The sequence below is a fragment of the Cygnus olor genome, chromosome 14 (genome assembly GCF_009769625.2).
Source record: "Cygnus olor isolate bCygOlo1 chromosome 14, bCygOlo1.pri.v2, whole genome shotgun sequence".
Lineage (NCBI taxonomy): Eukaryota > Metazoa > Chordata > Aves > Anseriformes > Anatidae > Cygnus > Cygnus olor.
The window spans coordinates 19,073,457-19,091,728 of NC_049182.1; the positions used below are offsets into that span (position 1 = coordinate 19,073,457).

An 18,272-nucleotide genomic window follows, 5' to 3' on the forward strand; every position below is an offset into this window, starting at 1 on the left:
AAAGAATAAAACTCCAGGGCTGTAATTTCTACAGCCCAAGTAGCAGAATGCAAAAAGCAAGCAGAAAACACATCTTTACTTATATTGTTACCCACAAACTTGCCAATTCACGTAAGTAGCACCAATTTTTTGTTTGTTTTCCATATTTATATACTTGATTAGTTGGGCCACAGAGGGTTATTCTTAATCTTTTTTCTGCAACTATTTCATTGTATCAGTGAATTGGATTGTGAGGCAATTGTAACCACAGATTTTAAAGTTCCAAATCAGTAAAAACACTTGGGCTGATTCAGTGGTAAAAACTGATTTAAAGTAAAAGAGCAATTTTTTTTTTTTCCAGGTATTGTGCTTTTTGGCAAAGTTGATGCATTTTTAGGACAAACAAGGACATGGTGTAACTGATCATAAAGTTTAGGATGCCTGCATAGCAGGCAGTGGTGCTGTACATCCAAGTGGCTCTGGTAAAAACACGTGTTGTGCTGGGGGGAATGTTTGGTTTTTTATTTCACTATATTCAAACTGTATCTACAGATGAATTAAAGTATGTCTCTATCACTCTAATTCACTGTAGCTCCATTTCTCCTGGCTACGGATATAATGTAAATGCATTACAAATTGCTGCCCATCCAGTTGTAGACTGTGTCCAAAAAACTTCAAGGTGGATTACATAACCATGGCCACTTGTGCCAGTGCTGCTGGATGTACAGGAGATATGAGACTAGATGTGAGGATGTACAGGAGATATGAGACTAGTCTATCCAGCCTCTGCTGCCATGGGGTTCAGATCCCAAAAGTGGACCCTCTTCATGGGCTCTGGTAGCAGTTCCCAGCTCTGTCCTCAGCCATGCCTATGTGCACGATTTACAGGCAGCCTCTTCCCCTCTTCTCATGTAGATGTGTGGGTTATGTTCAGACCATTCCCAGGGACAAGGGAAAATATCCAAGTGTTGGAGCACTGTGTATATTGCCTGAAAACTTCTTCCATGTTTCTGAAGGAAAGACAACAGAGAAAATATGAGCTTCCTGCTACCCAAATCCAGCCGGCAGAACATAGCTGGGCTTTGCCATCCTTCATCTCACTGGGATGTAGGAATCTAAGTCCAAGATCCTTGTTCCCTTTGTTACATCTGACTTCTCTGAGTTACAGGCCTCATTTTGTAGTGTTTTGGTTTTACACGGTAACCTATAAGAGCATTGTACATTCATGCACAGATGTAGCCCGTTTTTTCTGTGGTCCACTTATAATCTTGCAAAGGACTTTCATACTGCTGGCCACATGAGACTCCAAAGAAATCAGTATGGTGAAGCAAAGCAATTTGTTGCTGTTGGTAGTGTAGTTATATTTTTATTGTCCTGTCTGTCTTGGCTGTCACCTTGGACAGCTTTCTGGCTCTGGATGATATGGGTTAATCATAGTTACTGGGGCAGATGCAAGGTTGTGTATAAATTACTATAGTCAGCTTGGAGAAGGAAAAAAAAGATCAAGAGTAACTTCAGATAATTTTATTTTTGGTTTTGAAATGGACTGGCAAGAGTTTTTGGTAATGATTTAAATTGCATCTTGGAATTGCTTTTAATTATGATTAAGAAAACTGTTAAAGTTAACGATACAATTAAATACTAGTTTATTAAGTTTGGATTTGTTGCTGATTAGCGATTATGCATGATGTGCGTTTTTAATATTCCTTAATTCTGAATTAATGGTTTGGATAATCAATTGGTATTTAGCATATTAATATTTTTAATCTCAAAATGCAAATAAAAGCATGCAGTTCTGAGCTGTGTTATATCTGCTCCATCTGTTCTAGACCTGAGCCCTAGTATTGTGCCATTTAAAGCAAGCCTGCAAGAGTTGTAGAGCAAAACTTCAGAAACTCGTTGAAGTGGATTTTAAAGGCTGCTTTATGTCTTAGGCATGCCTGCTTTTCAGAGACCAGTTGTCACTCAGAGAAAGGGTGACTAACTTTCATTCTTCCTTGGCCTCTATCCTGAATGTAATTCAGCTTAGCCCGAGGTCTGGTACCTTCACTGCTGCCTTTTAACACTGCGTTTGAAACTGCTGTCACCAAGAAAGCCATGTCTCTAAGAAAGGTTATTGTAATGGAGTAGCCATGGGACTTACCAAACTTGGTTTGTTTTCTGCATTTTTGGAATTTATCTTTTTTTTTTTTTTTCTTGGAATGATACTGTTTGGAGTATGAATTGCTTGTTTTCAACAAATGGTGTTTAATGTACCACTTCTTTGCTAGCTGTTGTTTGCTGTGTTAGCTTCATGGTGGCTCAGAGCTTTTCAGAAATGTTCTTTGTCTATACACAAAGTTGTCAGGGAGCATTGATATCTTAAGGCACTGATATCTTAAATTCTGAATAATGGTGCAGTTGAGTTTTTCAGTACATTTTACAAACAAATATGTTGATCTGAAGTCTCATTGCCTATAAAGTTCTTGTTTTGATTAACTGGATATTTCGACTCAAAAAAGAATGACACAGTACTTTGTGTCTGTACCACAATGTGGACAACAACATGTATTTTTGTATTTGCAAAGCAACACAAATCCCAAACTCAAGAAAAGCTTTTACATCCACCGAAACATCCTGCATACTTACCTTTTCATTATCTTCCTCTGCTCCCTTACCATAAAAAGCATCCTATCCCTGCAGTCCCTTTAACTGAACTATCTCAGTAATCAGAAAAAAAACACTTGAGCTCTTCTCACAAGAGTCCGTTGAACAGCTAGCCCTTGAATGTAAAGTGCCTCATCAAACGGCTGTGTTACTTATGTGCCCTTCAGGAGTTCTGACCTACCAGATGCCTTGATGCCTCAAATGCATATGCTTCAGGTATTAGCTTTTGGATGCAATGCAGAGCAGGAATAGAGGGAGCCTCTAGAGCCTTCTCTAAGATCTGCAGCAATTGTTATGAAGACTGTCTGTTCCCTGTGGCCCTGGTGTTCTTCCCAGGATTTTTTTCAGTGTTACTTCACTTCTAACCTCTCATTATTAAGTGTCCCAGAAACTTCTTTTCATTGGTCAAGTAAAACTAATATATGAAAGTATTCGAGTATCCAGATTTAACCCTCTGAGTAACAACAAAAACAAGAATGCACTATGTAAAGAGAAAAAGAAGCTAATAAATGTTATACTATTTTGATTATCAGTAATAAGACAATCTTATAGCATTCTTCACTAGTTATGTTCTAAGTAACAAAGGGACTTCTTCAGTTTACATCTGCCTGAAAGATTATCTTTTTTTGTGTGTGTATTTTTTATCTATTTTTCCCCCCCACACTCCATCAGTTGGTCTGATTAAAAAGTATAACTCCCTATAAATATGTCCTCATTCACACACTTAAATCATGAAAGCTACATGAGTACTGGAACTATAGTCTTAATGTAAGTACTAGATCTTATAGGGAAAAATATGAGGTGTTTGTCTTAGAAATGATGTAGCCTTTATTAGTGGAATATCAAAACCAGTTGGTTGTGTTCTGTTTTTGTTTGTTTTGATTAAAACCTTTCTTTCATTTAAAAAAAAAAAGGCTCAAAGGCTTGTGATTTGATTCAGAGCGGAAAGAAATGACTTCAGTCTTTGGTCTTTTGCTCTGTTTTGTGGTTTTTACACTGAACTCTTTAAAATCACCATGGGCTTTTTTTTTTTTTGCTTGTCAGTCAGAATGAAAAATCCAAGATGAAGATTTTGTTAGAAACTTGAGGGACTTCCAGAGGTGAAGCCAAAATACCCTCTAATGTACATCCAGCTGTGCGTGATGTGGTACTGTCCTTGAACTTCAGAGAGAACGAGTCTTTGGAGGCAAAATACATTTAAGTAGAAAGGCTATATAGCTGTTTTATAATGCAGTCTTTATTTTGACAAAATCTGTTGATATTTCTTGGTATTCCAGACTGCCCAGAGCAAAGACATCCCTACAAAACAACAGGTGGTATTTGGGATATTTTGCTTTTCTCTTCCTATTGATCTTTGACGTGCATGCAATATGTCATTCACCTGAAGGAACAACATAAATTCAGAACTCTTGTGGATTCAGAACTATCTATATCCTGATATACTTTCTTTGCATCTTTACAAATGTTTCAAAAATTGGCATTGTCAATCTGTTTTTTTCCACTCTAAAAAATATTTTATTCTCTTTTTTTTTTTTTAAGCTAATCATGTAGTTTAAAAGTAATGTTTTGGGGAGACCTTCAGTTCATAGAATAAGCTCTACAGTTTATTATAGAGCAAAGATCCGAACTAAACTTTGGGGTTTTATGGATTTCACTTCAGTCTCAGGGAATCCTGAAAGTGGAAGAGTTTTTGCAACTCTTCAGGCAGTTATGGGATATATTGGGAAAACCTACATGATGATTAGGTGTATGCTTCTGGTATTGTGACATCTACAGTCTTTACATGTAGAAAAAAAGTAACTTTCTTTAATGCAGGCTGTAGATTTTTTTCATACTTTTTGCTATTACCATTCAGTATTGTGACAAAGCAACATCTTTCTATTTGTGCATAAGTAAGAGTTTGAGCTTGCTGCCTTTGTAGAACTAAAGCTTGCACCCACCTTAGAGCTCTGTCTAGCCAAAAAGGGCAGCATCAAGTCCTGAGGAAATCCATGCTAAGTCTGAGGTCCCTTTGCAATAGCTAAAAGTAGCTCCTCCAGGAATACTTTGCCTCCTCACTGATCCCTTCACTCATTCTCTATATGGAACAAACATGTTGGAAAAAGAGAATGGCAACCAGCATCAGGAGTTGTCCTCCTCTAAGTGAAACTAAGCACTTGTCCTTGCTATGCAAGCTTGTTTATATTAATACACCTGAATTATTTTCAAGCTCATTTATCTCAAGTGAGCCATGCCTCAGAGCTGTACACTGGTTTCACAGAGCAATTGTATTAGTCGTTCATAATGAACTTTCATCTGAACTGATGTAAATGATGAACTGCATTACCACCCACTTTTCTAGTTGTAGTTTTGCCCACGGTTGATTTTTGGATCTATGTCCATTGCCAGCCCAGCTAACTCAACTGTAAAGCACCAGTTAACTAAACATAGAGATTTTAATGGGGAGACAGAAGCCTGGGGTAGGCAGAATGTGGTACTTCTGAAGTGAACAAAATGATGGTGACAAGCTTTGAGACTAGGCCCTGAGGTCAGTGCACTAGACCAGGGCTCCAGAAATCTCAATCTATTTTTCTTTCTTTATCATTTAGGAGAGTCCTTTAGCTTTGTCAGCCCTTTGTTTCTACACTTTCTTCATCACTTGGTTTGTCTCTTTTAGGACAAGAATTATGTCATCTTGTATTAGGGAGCCTCAACTTTACTGAGACCTCAAGGCATTGCTGCACCAGGAATAAATAACAAACAAACAGAGGAGAGAGAATTATGCTTCATAAACACTAATAGAAAAGTTCTTTTCAACTTTATTCATCTCATTTAACCAATATATAGGGAATATTTTAGTCTACGGATTCTGTGACTTATTTGTATTTCCAAGGCCAAGTTGCTCTGAACACTTAGTGTTCATCTGCAATTCATTGAATCTAAAAGATAATATAAAAATAAAATTTCAGCTTTTCTATTTCCTCCTTCTCTTTGTTGTGTTTCTTTTATGGTTATACTTAGGGAAATGAGTCAAAATCTGAACCATCGCAGAGCTGCTGGAATGAGACATGACAGATGAATTTGACCAAGACAGGTAGAAAAACATCTGTGATTGGTTTCAGTAGTGCAATTGTATTGTATCTCCTGCTGTGTTTTCCTTTTTTAACCACACCATCTAAAGTGTTTCCACAAGATAATTAGATTAACATCCAAGCATTTTTGTCCCTGTGACTTTGGAAAGGCAGTAGCATAGCATCCTACCCAACAGATTGGATTTGCTTACTATTCTTAGGTTAGAGAGCAGCAGACCCTAAAACAAGAAAAATGGAAAACTTGTAAAATTTAAATCACTACTCCTGACCTCTTTCTGAAATTATGTAACCTTAGGCTTGGTTTTCTCTGCAAAAAATTATCTCTGATGTCAGAATTATTATAATGATCGTTAATGTTGATTAGTCTCAAGACTAAGCCTTTTGATCATTCAGCAGGAAATAGGTTTGATTAACAGGGTGCTTTGCAGCAGGAGCAGATGAAACAGCTGGGGAAACAGAAATGGGTCTGATCTCAGAACTTTTGCCTGACTCTTGGTCTTCTCTGAAAGAAAGGCAAAGAGAAAATGGTACTGTAGTTAGTCTGATGAAATAAGAGATTACCTCTATTTTATTTATTTTCTGTTCTGTAGTGAGAAAGACTCAAGCCTTATATCTGTGAAACAGATCAGATTTTAAAAGATAGTCTGGGAAAAGTCTGGGATTTCTGCATATCCTGAAAATGTATTGTCAGCTCCTCTTCATCTTTCTTCTGTCATCATTTGTCTCAGGAATACCCCTAAAAAAACATTTTTTCCTTGTAGTTTTTTTTGTCAAATATGAATACTATTTCTTACTAAAGCAAACCTGGCTGTCCAAAGCTGTAGAGGAATTCAAGCAGATATTTATGGCAGCTGTAGGAAACTTGTCGTCCTCTGTTGTCTCAACACTCAGTTGTCTCTATCGTCTCTCGATACAGATAAGAGAAGAATTTGCCAAAGGACTGTTAAATCTACATTTATTTTGATCATAATTTACTTTGAAGTACTGAAATTATATCATAAAATGTTTTTTGAGACATAATAATAAAACCTTATGGTTTTACTGAACATTGTGCTCTTACCAAAATATGTGCTTTTTTTCTTAATCTTCTACTTGATGACTGTATCCAGGTTATTTCTATTTTGTATCTCGGATAAAAGTATTTTGTTGATTTTTCCATGATTTTAGATGGATTATTTATTAAGATTCAGATCTTTATTCTTATTTAGCTAGATCAAACAGTCCTTTCCTCCCTTTTAACCCCCCAAAAAATGGTTTTCTTCTCTTAGAAGATTCCATGTAATCATTGTTTCAATCACATGACTAAATAAAATCGAACATTGCCATCTAGTGTCCGAATACTGGACTATATGAACTTTTTTAATCCAGTGGTACCAGATATAGCCTTTCTCATAACAGTGGGGAATATCGTTTATAACTCTGGAGATGCTTAATTGATAGAAATGTTGTTTCCAATATTTCCATTTTAGTCTTTTTTTCTCAGAAGAATAACTTTTTTGCCTAACATCATACCAATATTAAGTGCTTGGTGTTGATGTTGAGAATGTGAGCTTTTGTGCAATTTCAGAAGGATTGTGATCAGTACTGTGAAAAGTGATAGGAAGCTCAAAACTCTATTCGTGCAGTCCCTCTCTCTGTTCTGCTAGGAGCTGCTGAAGACAGCTTGAGTTGATCCAAATGAAAGTCTTACCATAAGTCTGGTTCAGCTGTAAAAACTGGACAAGATATCTCAGCAGTTCAAGAAAACATGTTGTTACTGCCCTGTTTTTGGGGTTGGTTGTGGGGTTCTATTTGGCTGGTTGGTTTGGTGGGTTTGTTTGTTTGTTCGTTTTTTAAGAAACATGTCCAGGACACTGAGAAGAATAAATTTCTATCTATATGCAAAACTGCTGTTAGAAGATAAGTTTCAATATGATGTAGATGCACTGAAATGCAAGTCACATCATTGCAGGGGAAAACATGAAAACTGTCTAGCAGCTCCAGCTACCCACAGGCTGTGTTATGAATTCTCTCCTGAATACAAAGAAGAGTTGTGTCTTATTGGGGAAGTCCATTTCTTAATAGTAAACCCTGAGAGCTTGCAGAAAGCTGGTTGTCCACAGCTCTGTGTTTGTGTCCTGCATGTGGAGTGGTAGAATAAGCAGGCTAAGTGTACTGTCATTCCTAGTCTAGGTGCTTGTAACATCACTTAAGAGTATATAATGAATAGTAGATGTACCTCTTTGAAAGATACATTGATTTTAGGACTATCCACTTCTTAAGTAAAATGAACTGTCACGCAGAAAGCTTCTTTCAAAATTGCAGCCTGATAGCTCCAAGCAGACTGTCAGAGTGCGTGTTTATCTACTGCTCCATTGCACCCCCTTGATTTACTCCCTTGCACACATTCCCGCTATCGATCTCTTTCCTCCTCTCTTCAAACACAAATGCAAAGAATTTCCTTGTGAGCCAAGGAACCTTAACCACCTTCACTTTCGAAGAGCCTTTCTTTATGGTTTGTCTGTGCAGCCTGTGCCAGCCAGCCAGGAACCTTTAGCTCAGCCTCTCCCTCCAGCTCCCACGTCCACCCGTTGCAGGGCTTCAGCAGAGCTCGGCATGGTGGTAAGTGTGGAGGTCAGACCCCAATTACTAGAGTGTTTCAGAAGAACTGTAGAAGACCTCATAGTCACGATCTGCAATGTGATCATAGGTGGTTGGTGTAACTTTTTTTCTGAAGCTGAGCTATAGGGAAATGTATTTTGCCTATATTTTTAGGAGACATCTTAATACTTCTTAATATTTTTTAATGTTTAGGAGACTTTCTCAATCTTGACACAAGCATAGGTCAAGAGATGCCCAAGAAGTCTTCTGGGATTCCCCTTAACAAAATAAATAAAAAAAGTTGGCAAGTGGCTGCTAGTATTTAATACATTCTCAGTCTTTGAAATTTTGCGTAAGAATTTTAAACTGTGTGGCTGTGAGATGAGGAAATAAATTGGGCAGGTTTGGTTAATGTGCCTTTAGCCTGTGCATTTCTTCAGTTAAGAGAAACTTCACTTCTCTACTGATTTCTCTACAGATTTTTGAACACTTATAAGTTGCTCCAATGAATATTTTATGTTTACTGTCTTGTTTATACAGTGCTCATGTGGGTTTTGTTTCTAGTTTATATTCCTGCCTAATGAAATGATACAATTCCTAAAGATACTCAGAATTGCTAAATCACATTGTAAGCTTTGTTTGCGTGACAAAAGCAATTCTGGTTTGTTTTGTTGTTGGTGTTTGGTTTTTTTTTTTTTTTTCCCATTTGTTTCATGTTCAGTGAAAGCTAGTGAAACTTTTTCTAAGCAAGTATCATTTTGTAGGTTCTCATTGCTACAATGTTTAATTTCTAGATGACATACAAGTGTTGCTTAGTTGTAATATGAATATATTACAGGAGCATGGACAAATTAATTTTGCAAATCTTCTGATTTGCAAGGAAAATACGTTTATTTGGCATAGAAAGTACATATTGGGTCTAACTGAATTGGAAGCAACTTCTGTTGATAAGCAATATTTTATTGTTGACTTCCTTGAATATATTAATAGCTTGTATTAAGTCTTTGCATTCCTCTGGACTGTAAGTTGCTTCAATGCCTCATTGTATGGAGAATTATTCTATTTTTCTCATTTTAACAGCAGGCATTGGCACTAGAGAGGTGAATCTATCCTTACAGAAGTAAAAGTTTTCCAAGGCCCTTTGTGTCAGGCTTAAAGTTGTTTAAACCCCTATAAGCTATAGGCTTGTGCTGTGAGCTCAGATAAAGCTCATCATCCATACATACATGTATCTGTCATAGGTTTTAAAAGGACAGAAAGGTTCCCTGGGCTCAGTGGCTCAAATTTCATATGGAAGAAAGACGTGTATCAGATGGGTGAAATCAGCCAGCAGAGCTTTTGTATCAGAGTTCAGAGAAACATTACAGCAAGGGAGTTCAGCTGTGGAAACTGGAGTTTCCATTGTTTCTTGTGACTAATCTACATGGACTTCATGCTGCCATAAGTGGAAGGAAGCTTTCTTTCAGGCAAGTGCTGTCCACTTCAAGTAATATTCATAGAGAGCAAGTAAACAGCTGGCCAGCCATGCCTGTGTTCTGCCAGGCTCTCAGGAATACCAAGATATGAAAATAGTCCTCTAAAGACACTGAGATGACTTGGGTAGTAAGTAGCACTCTAATATGCATAACCAGGTTCTGTCACAAGATGTGTCAGTAAACCAAAAGCAATCGTCTCAGTAGCATTGCTTGGTAATCCATATGTAATGGAGCTGGAGCAAGATTAGTCCTTCATATTTTGGTGCATTCAAAGACACAATAAATAGCATGTGAATTAGCCCTTCACCTCTTGAAATTGCTACAGGTTCTCATCCCAAACAAACTGATATTAGAATTGCAAATCATTTTGAATATCATCAAGCAATCAAAACCTAATATAGAAAGGTATACGGAGATAAAGCAGATACTGCATTGTCTACATTTAGTGAAAAATATCTGTTACTTCTGTGGTTAGACTTGATCTATTTCTCAGGGTTCTTTATGATGAAAAATCTGAACACAGTAGTTTATATTTAAAAAAAAAAATTAGCTATTCTGTTTTGTAAATATCTGTTACAAGTTGGTCACAGCAGTATCTCTGTTTAAAATCTGTTCCCCCCAAAAAAAATTGTATGCCAAATTTCCTTTTATATAATTTTTTATAATTTAGAATTACTTATTAAACAACTCATAATGTTTTATTTTCTTTTTGCTTGTCATATTTCATGTCTAAAAAAAAAAGCTTCCTACATGACAGTAGAGAATATTTTTTTCATTATTTCTGAAATGGAAACAAAAAAAAAACATTCTAAAGCTATTTTAACATAGGTACAGGTGTTTAAAAATAATAAGCCTCTAGGAAGCAAATGTTAGTGCCATTTGAGGAATGAGCAATTGCTATGCACCTGGCTAGCTGTTAAGAATAAGTCAGTTAAATATTTGTTATTATTGAGGCTCATTATTTTATAGTCATGTAAAAATTACTACCACTCTTACTCTTTCACAACAGAAAAAATAAATATAAGTTGACACTGTATGTTGTTAACTCTGAATAACATTCTAGAAAAGTAAAATGTTAGCAGTTACCTGTTTCTGAAGGTGAGGAAAAAGGACTGCAAATGCATGAGATCTCAATGTTTTAACTGAACTTTCAGTCACGTTATTTTCATCAGTTAATATGTCCAATTTACATATGTCTTTGCAAGCTATTTTTCTTGATCAGGTCCTTCACAATAACTTCTGAATAAGTTTAGTTTTTCAGACAGTTGCACTTACATCAGTGAAAATCATGGTATTATTAAATGATAACTGTCTGTTTTCACTTAAGTTGTTTGTTACCGTTGCATATGTCCTCATCCCATTTCAAGCTAGCACGTTACATACATTGTCAGTCTGGTGTTCCTTTTACCAGGAGAATCGCTTTTCTTACCCGTAAACCACTGTGTTTGTAGTCCTAAGGTGGTCTTGCCCCCTGTTTTTGAATATTTCTTAGTTTAGTAAAAAGCAGAACTCCCAGTAGGCCTCTCGCAAACTTTATTCTTTTTAATTTGTAGACTTCCATCAGAAATAACAGTTACGGACTTTATATAAACATATTTGGACAAACAGCCATAAGGTGCAACTGTGTTAGTATAGTTACCACTGTACTGTGAGAGTCTACAAATTCTTAGCCGTAGTAATCAGTCACTTGGGGAATCATTTTCTGCTTGGAAATACTGAGGTTGTGGTATTTCGCTTACATAAATTAAAACCCAATCTTTCGTTTTCATCTGCTTGCCAATTTGACAACCCTACTTGAGATAAGGTCCTTGATAGGATTTCTGTGTGGCTGCCTGCTAAGTCTTTGTTTTCCTTGGGAAGCTTCATCTCTTCCTTTTTGGAGTACAGAGCTAAAACACTTGTGTTGCTTAATCAGACTGGTTTGTGTTCATTTCTTGAGGAGTCTTTTCAAATACAGAAGTACCATGGGTCAATAACTAGCAGACAATATGAGTGTAGTCCCAATGAGAGATTTATATTTAAAGGTATTTGATCACTTAAACTTCAAATTTTTCCTCAACTGGTAGACAATAGGTAGTCTGATTCACTTCCACAGCAGGGAAATGTGTATTAAAGTTGTGTTGAAGATTAGTATACAAGGGTATTGGTTTACATTGGTTTACATGGGTGTTTACGGTGGTGTTAGATACCAAGGCCATACAAGGTGAACAGTCCAGGCTCTGCAGGGAGGTAAAGGCCGTGACCAAGGAGCTCAAGAGTCAATTCTGGCTAAGATGCAAGCTCCTGTCAACTGAGGCAGGAGCTTATGCTCCCCTCTCACAACAACTGAGCCTCATTAGGGAGACAATACCAAGCAGATGAAGAAGCAAAGCAGATCCCTGCTCGTATGAGGAGAGAAAGGAAATATGTACAAAACAAAGAAAATAAAAAGAAGGCATCAGAGAAATAACTTGAACTAAAAATAATGTATTTAAATTATGGTTCTCTTCGATCTGTTTCAGGTCATAGCTTTTCCTTCTCCTTACATCTATCCATCATTGTGTTTCATCTTCTCATCCTTTAAGAGCTATTCTTTGATTGTTATTCCTCAGGCTGGAATGCAGATGTAACATTGTAATTTATTCTTGTCCAAAGTGTTCTTTCAAGCTTTCTTGCTGTCCAGATTCACTGATGTGACTAGTTAAGCACTGTTTGCTTAGCAGTTGACTGGGCACCAATCATTTGAATGGCATTTTAAAGGGTATGACTGATCTGAACTTTCTTAAAGGGGAAGCAGTGACTGAAAGATATTTAATGTACAAGTAGTAATGGAGATTAAATATCTGGTTTAGTGACTGTGATCAGTGAAGTCCAAGCCAAGATGTTAATAAGCTTTAAACCACCTATTTCATTGCAATACCTGTCATACAGCTGGGAAATGGTTCGTGTTCTTAGATGAAAATGAGCACCTTCAGAAAGAGGAATAAAGGTGATCTGCTCTTGACAATCTTGACTTGGGCATAAGTCTCTTATAGCGCTGGAGAAGTAATTTCCTCACTATCCTTCTATATCTTTTTTTCTCATTCCATTATTGCTATTATTTTGTTCAGTGAAATTTTTTAGACACTCAAACAGTAACTTTTTCTTATTTTTGTAAGTTACACATCTTGACACAAAGATCTGATTGTTGTAGTTTCTTGCAAAGAAACAACTGGCGTAACCATATACCATTACGTCATTGAATCTTGCACATGCATGTTCAGCATTGGACTTTGAAAATCCATGGCAGAAGTGTCATCTAGTATGGCAGATGAATGGTCTTTTAGAGAAGAAGTAAATGCACTTTACCAAGAAGTAAATGTAAAAGGTTCATGTTCTGACCAAACCAATACAAATTGTGTTCTGTTCATTAAACATAAACTTGGTGGTAGGCAAAATAAAATTAACTGAAATTAAAAATCAAAAGGAAAAGATATATAGAGAGAATCATAGAATCTTTTAGGTTGGAAAAGACCTCTAAGAGCATCAAGTCCAACCGATAACCACTAAACCATGTTCCTAAGCTCCACATCTACATGTCTTTCAAAGACCTCCAGGGATGGTGACTCAACCACTTCCCTGGGCAGCCTCTGCCAATACTTCACAAACCTTTCAGTGAAGAAATTTTCCTAATATCCAACCTAAACCTCCCTTGACCTGACTTGAGGCTATTTCCTATTGCTTGTTGCTTGGGAGAAGAGACTGACTCACCACCTTGCTACAACCTCCTTTGAGGTAGTTGTAGAGAGTAGTAGTAGTGTGTGTGCATGTGTGTGTATACGCTAGTTGTGTGTGTGTGTATTATATATATAAAATGAAGGCATTGCTGGCATCGGCAGTCTAGTTTTGTTGTTGGGGGTCTTTTTTGTTTGTTTGGGTTCTGTTTTAACCAGAGTTTGTCAACTCCACTTCTGTCAGAACACAGTGACAGTGATGTTCTTTGAGGCCAGTGACTCAGGATGGTCGAATATCTTTTCTCCCGTAATAGCTGGAAGCTGCAAGAAATCCTGTAGTGACTAATTATGAAATTATCAGTCTCTAAGGAAAATTTCTTCTTAACTGCATGAGCTGGCTTATTCCCTGAAGGAAGAATGGTTTATATTCCTCATGTAATTACACAAGGGAACTTAGAAAGTGCTGAAAGAAATACCTTTTTTTAAATAAGTGGATATAAGAAAATTATAAAATCCTTTTTCAGTTGAACAGTAGATGAAAAATAACTAATGTGGAAAGCAGATACAAGGTGGAAAAAAATCTCTTCAGATTTTCTGCTTTTATTTCAAAGGGTGGGTGTGGATTGAATACTCTCTTTCAGAAACAGTTCATAAGACTGGGTTTCATACTGACTGCTGAGAAGAATAGGGAAAATAAGACAGGCATTGCATGGCCTCTCCCATGCCTAGACCTACACTTACTTGGTGTAACCTGCTGTAGACTTGTACCAGCAGGACAAAAGCCCTTTTCAGCTAATCCAAAACATGAGAGCTTGAAAAAAAAAAAAGCCACAGATTTCTTCCAGCTATAAAAACTCTATTAAGTTTGTAGACAGTAATATGAGTTAATTGAGCATTGCAGTCCCACAGAGACCATATAAAAGCATAACCAGAGTTGAGTCAAAGACCTTCTGTGGTTTTGAGCCTATCGGTTTGCGTAGCATGGTTCATACCCTGAGGCTTGGGCCAAAGTTAATAATTGGCCTAATTAATCACCTACTAAAACTGTGCAGTTATGGCATGGGATGGGGGGGATGTAAGCAGACAGGGCACAAACCAGTGTTTGACTCCGATCCTGGGAGGCTGCTATTAAAATTATAATAGGAAACCCTGCTTTGCTGGCCAGCACTGGCAAATCCTGAGAGAGAGCAAGCACTGTTTGGACACTGCAACAAGCAGCAAATATTGAATGGAGTAAAATTTTCCAGCTGTTTCCATGCTTAACTTGATGCTGCTTCTGTCATTTTATTCCCCGGCCCCTTCCTTTGAGGTGACCCTGGGGTATGGTGAGAAGTTTAGTGCTGGAGCAGGGCTGACAATGTGAGTCTGGGGTGTTTAGCTGGGTCTTGGTCTACAGCCAAAAGCTGAACTCTGTCTCGAAGCCAAGGGAACCTGACTCATGAGCAACACTATAGGATGGACGATTCATGAGGCTGTGACAGCCAGTCCTAGCTGGGAACACCACAAGAGCTTGATAACTGCCTGCACTTGTCTGTAGGGGTACTTAGTCACTTTAGTTTGGCTTTCAGGGGTCTTGTCATTGCCTAGATGGTATTTTAAGAAGGCGATCGAGTGGATCAACCTTTCACATAGAGTAGAATATTTCAACAGGATGATGGAGGCCTTTCAGCACACCTCAGTTTTAAATATTCTGTTACCATTCTGGCACCAGGTACTATGATCAGACACCAGGAGCAGCACGCACACATCCATTCAGAAGTTCCTGCACAAGCAAGGTCAGAATGATGGACGCCTTTGAAAACAGGATCAGTAAACAGCCTGTTACTGACTGCAGACATGATCTTTATGATATGAAAGGGGTATGCTGTATTTAAAGTAGTGGAGTACATTTAACAACATTGTTGTGGTTTTTTAATAAAATGTCATATGCACAGCTTAGAACAGCTTCCACAATGTTTAAGTTATAACTATGATGAGAACAACTAAGATTATAATGAAAAAGGTGGAAGTCTTCACTAGGATTCAACAATCACGGGGCTATCAAAATGTAGCTTTGCTTTGCAAAATGTTAAGTTGGCATACATAAATTATTTAGGTAATTTCTGAGAGCCAAATGTCTGCAAAGGTACTGAGGTTGCATATAAATTCTGAAACACAAGGGATACTGCTGGAGACAGGTACAAAGCAGTGGAGCGTAAGAAATGCAAACTGAATTGCATAGCATACAGGCAGCATTAAATAAATGTATCTCAGCTTCTAGTCAGTGAACCCAAACATGTTATACATTATGCAGACTGCTTAGCAATTTGCATAATTATAAACTCCCCTTGAAACAGTAAACATTACTGCAGAATTCAGGAATACAAAAAGCGACATTAATAAGCATTGCTGATTTGACTTTTTAATATTTCTAGGGTCTTTAAAATCACCCAGGTTATTGAAGAGACAGAATAGAGACTTTTTGAGTGACACGTAATCTATATTGGAAAGAAATGAAGTATAAACTTTCAGTTTTAATACAGAAAACTTGCCTTGATGACTTTTGAGGCTAATGTTTCTGTTTTACATTTAAGATGCATACTTAGGCTTCTCCGAAGAGTAATCCGTTAAACCACAGACTGCCAATATGCGAGAGGGTTCAGAAAAGATCATCTTTATTGCCGTAGATAGCAGACAATACGGTTACGTTAAGGTACTCTGCTGTGTGGCTGTGAAGCAGAGGAACTGAATTAGTAGAATACTAATATTGGTAGTACTTCATGGAAGACTGTAGAAGAGCTCTTTCCAGGGAGATTCAGAAAAGCAATATAGAAGTTTAAATATGAAAATGATAGAATTCTCATAGAGGCATGAAAAGAAATTTAATCTTTTTGTTAACAAAACAAGAAGAGAATACTGCACTGGGAATTTTTGTGAGCTTTATATCTGGTTCATGTTTTAAAGAAAATCTGGTTTGGGAAGTAGTTAAGGAGGGGAGCTCATGCATTTGTGTGCATTGGCGGTTGTCCAGTTCGTATTCCAGTATCATCTGAAATAGCTTCAGGTAAATTTGGCTTTTTTTTTTTTTTTTTCTTGGAAGGATGTGGTTGGAAGGTGGAGAGTAAGAGACCCCACTGATGCAAGGCTGCAGGGTATGTTCAGTCCCTGTGTTAGGCACCAAGTCTAACTGGGAGGCAGCCTCAGGAAAGAGCTTTATGGTGGGGGCACTCAGAGCAGTGTTTCACAGAGGTTGCCTCCTGATTCCAGTTCAAGAACTGAAAGATGAATTTTTAGGGAAAAAAATAATGCAAAGATGGACTTCTTGCCAAGTCTAAAAAAAAGAGTTCAAAAGAATGCGTGGTATGTTAGTAATGCTGGTGCGTCAGCACTCTGCATATTCTTTTGCCCTCAGCTATTTCATTGCAGGGCTATTGTGTCAACTTTGAGAAGAGCAGTAATGTGTTTGCATTTACCTCTGTGAGCATGTTGAATCATTCTTCGCCATTCCAGAGGAATAATCTCCTTAATACCAGTCTTTAAAAAAAAAAAAAAAAAAAAAAAAAAGCTTTTAGAAATTAAATAAATAAAGGAAACTGTATCAATCAAACAAAACAAAAACTGTAAGAGTCTCTGCAAAGGAAATAATTACCCAGCAAAGAAAGCTATCTCTAATCTCTTCTAGCAAGAAAATTGATATAACAATAAGTAATATGCAATCTTACTTGCTTTCTGTTTCTCGCAAAACGAAAAGCTGCTAGCTCAGGCAGAGAAGGATCCAGTTAATTTCCTATATCCTCGGGCCAATTAGACAAGTTGAAAAATCAATCTCTGTCAGGCTTGTCTGTGGGTATAGGTTGTGGGGTGGGGGAGTGGTTGTGATGGCTAATGGTAATTTGTTTCAGAAAGATAAGTACATTAATGCCATATTTTGTCCATCTCTGCAATAATATTATTAAGATAAGATTTCTGAAAGGTTCATTTTAAATACTGTTTTTACAGTATCACGGGAGACTCTATTTTCCTTTTTATTTCTCTTATCTCTTTGCAATCTTCCTATTAATGTAACCGGTAATGAGGTTTACCTGCAGGTGATCACTAACTGGCTAAATCCACAGTGACACTTTATTTATATGGTAATTTCAGGAGGATTAGTGTGGTGTGGACTAGGAACATGTACCCATATTTGAATGTTGTTGCATTTCTGAGACCTAAAATTGACCACTAGCACAGCTGACTGTTCTTCCCACGTTTTGTGGGTAGTGTTCCTTGCAAATCTTGTATGGGTTTTAAGCTTCTGAGCCGTTGAGCACTGGTTAATGCAGATAGTGAAGCTGTAGGGCAGGGGCTACAAAGCTTCCTGACCCCAAGAACCATTTTCTAAATTATTTAATGTTACTAATAGCCATATCCTTTTGTAAGTCTCTACGTCCCCTGTATTTCACAGACCAAGACCTTATACCCCGTGGTCTCTACACCCGTCACTGTTCTGAATCAAAGCTAATCTTGTCAGATTGCTGCTATTATATTTTATAATGGAGACCTCTGGGCTCTACTGAAGAGTGAGGTTTGATTTGTTCATTAATAAGCATACACGTTTATATTTTCTGCTGAAAAACTTTTTCTTCCTATTTCAGAGATGTGCCAACATTGAGATAATGTTGTTTTGGGAATTGCCTCTTCTCATTTCCTCAGCTTGTAACAACCTCAGGTTCAGCAGCCAGTGCTCACCCTCCTGCCCTCCCACACCTCTGATTGCAAAGACCTTCGAGTTATTCTGTACTTTGGCAGATTTTTCTCTGAAAGCTTGCAGGCAAGTCTCTCCATGCAAGTGCCCTAATTTGAGGTTATCT

General features: G+C 37.4%; 1 long non-coding RNA gene across 2 annotated transcripts in view; it reads left to right on the forward strand.

Annotated features, from left to right (window-relative positions):
• The window catches only part of LOC121077967, a 65,913-nt gene that overhangs the window by 24,069 nt on the left and 23,572 nt on the right, over positions 1–18,272 (forward strand). For both annotated transcript variants that reach the window (XR_005824393.1, XR_005824394.1), the window contains exon 2: positions 15,155–15,302. This is a non-coding gene — a long non-coding RNA (uncharacterized LOC121077967). The remainder of the gene's footprint in view (positions 1–15,154; positions 15,303–18,272) is intronic.